The following is a 2821-nucleotide window of genomic DNA, read 5'->3' on the forward strand; positions in this document are numbered from 1 at the left end:
TTAACCTCCAACTCTACGACATATAGAACGGGGCAGAAACAGCATTTCCTGACTGAGTGTTTTCAGACGGATCAGATTTCACTGTTTCTGTGCAACGTGCTTCAGTCTGGAAGAGATGCAGGTCTTGGATATAATTGTATGTAAAATGTGGTTCTCGTGGACAAACAGCACCAATGAACTCTTGGCTTGTTCACCTTTTCAGGTCTTCACAAACTCTACACAAGTTCATTTGGATCGTGCAAACTCTTGCTTCTACTTCTTTCCTGAAAATCTCAGAATTATGACTTTTTTCATCAGAAGAAAGTCAGAATTTTTTGATTTTCAGTAAAAGTCCAAATGTTCAGAGAAAAAGTCAGAATTGTTTTATTTTAGAATAAAGTCAGAATTCTGAGATTTTCTGGAAAAAAGTCAGAATTTTGAATTTTAACTCCCTTTTAAGCTGTAAACGTACTTAAAAAAGTGTTCAGAGAAAGTCAGAATCTTTGAAGAATTTCAGAATTTGGGAAAAAAGTCAGAATTTGAATTTTGGAAAAAAGTCAGAATATTTCTGATGAAGGCAGTACATGGGTCAGATCTTCCCCAACAGGACGGAGGGTTAAGCTTCAAAACACGACGACAGCAAGCAGAGCTTGTATTATATTATTTACTCTGTTGGTGTACTGGAGCTCCGGCTGATTTATTTCATGCAAACACTCCGACACCCAGGAGAGGCTCGGAGCCGTTAGAGCGGCGGCATTAAGACGTGAAATTAGTCCGGCACACAGCTGGAGGAGATTCAATTAATCAGAGCGCTCACACACAGGAACAACAATCAGTCTCCTACATGTACTTCATTAAGGCACTTTAAAGGGTCCATGTGTCCCTGTAGCCTCTCTTTGTGTCAGGGAAATAAATAGTTATTTTGTCCGTGCACTGAGGCTGATTGATGAAGAGAGCGCAGAGACGTGTGATGAATCGCTTCAGATATCGTGTTCACAGCGCAGGGAGAGGGAAAGTTACTCGCCTGTTTGCTGCTTCATTTAAAAACTGTTTCCATGACTAATCAATAAGAAAACTTGGTGTGATCAGTTGCTCTGAGCTCCAGGAGTTCTGTGAGCATGCATCCTTCAAATCATCTGGAAATGTGAGAAGTATCCACCGGTGGAAGAGGAACTAAAGAGCTGGTCTCATGAACCACAGGAAGAGGAACAGACTCTTTTTCAGCTTTTCAGGTCTGAACAAACTCTGCACTAATTACTTTGTATCGTACAAACTACTGCTTTTACTTTTTCAAAAAATTCTGACTTTTTCAAAAAAAAATCCAGAAAATCTCAAAATTCAGACTTTTTTCAAAAATTCAGACAAAATTCTGAAAATGTTGACTTTTGCTGAAAATCTGAACATTTTGACTTTCTTCTGAAAATCTGTTATTCTGAGCAAAAAGTCATAATTCTGGAAAAAAGTCTGCATTTTTTGAAATCTTTGAACAAAGTCAGATTTTTTTAATTTATGAAAAAAATCTGAATTCTGAGATTTTCGGGAAAAAGTTGATTGTATGGGAGAGAAACTCTGTCAGAAGGGAACACAGGAATGTTATCCTTTGCAGACCATTTACATGCACTAACACCTATATATTCCTTCCTGAAGGAGAGGGAGCTCCGCAGAGAGCAGGAAAGGTTTCTTTAATCAAACGTTACACTTTCAACTCGACTCTACGCTGCAGAACGAACGCTCACAAACTCTACCGACCGGAGGACAGAAAGTCAATAATGAAGAGAGGCAGGAGGACCTGGATCAATGCACGTCAATGGGTCGCATTACACCAGGAAGGATGAAGGATGAAGGATGAAGGATGAGAGGAGGAGAGGAGAGGAGGAGGCCAAAAATAAACTGTGATCAGCGATGGAGGAAGAACTCCACCAACAGGAGAGAAGGGTTTCCTCAGAGGACGATATGCAGTGGGCTTTAGTGTCAGACGTTTCTTTGTAAATCATTTATTATAGATAACGAGGGAGATAACGGGAGGAAACAAGAGGAGCAAATGACAGGAGGAAGTCAAATATGAGGAAACAAAACAAGGAAACAAAACAAGGAAACAAAACAAGTTAACAAAACAAGGAAACAAAACAAGGAAACAACACAAGGAAACAAAACAAGGAAACAACACAAGGAAACAACACAAGGAAACAAAACAAGGAAACAACACAAGGAAACAAAACAAGGAAACAAAACAAGGAAACAAAACAAGGAAACAACACAAGGAAACAACAACAAGGAAACAACACAAGGAAACAAAACACAAGGAAACAACACAAGGAAACAAAACAAGGAAACAAACAAGGAAACAACACAAGGAAACAAAACAAGGAAACAAAACAAGGAAACAAAACAAGGAAACAACACAAGGAAACAACACAAGGAAACAACACAAGGAAACAACACAAGGAAACAACACAAGGAAACAACACAAGGAAACAAAACAAGGAAACAACACAAGGAAACAACACAAGGAAACAACACAAGGAAACAACACAAGGAAACAAAACAAGGAAACAAAACAAGGAAACAAAACAAGGAAACAACACAAGGAAACAACACAAGGAAACAACACAAGGAAACAAAACAAGCAAACAAAACAAGGAAACAACACAAGGAAACAACACAAGGAAACAACACAAGGAAACAATACAAGGAAACAAAACAAGGAAACAAAACAAGGGAAACAAAACAAGGAAACAACACAAGGAAACAACACAAGGAAACAAACAAGGAACAACAATAAACAAAACAAAAAACAAAGGAACAAAACAAGGAAACAAAACAAGGAAACAACACAAGGAAA

General features: G+C 38.3%; 1 protein-coding gene across 1 annotated transcript in view; it reads right to left on the reverse strand.

Annotated features, from left to right (window-relative positions):
• LOC117482497 (E3 ubiquitin-protein ligase RNF123) overlaps positions 1 to 2821 on the reverse strand; it is a gene marked incomplete in the record, with an annotated part of 111170 nt that overhangs the window by 56981 nt on the left and 51368 nt on the right.

Source organism: Trematomus bernacchii, unplaced genomic scaffold (genome assembly GCF_902827165.1).
Source record: "Trematomus bernacchii unplaced genomic scaffold, fTreBer1.1, whole genome shotgun sequence".
NCBI classification, from domain to species: Eukaryota; Metazoa; Chordata; class Actinopteri; order Perciformes; family Nototheniidae; genus Trematomus; species Trematomus bernacchii.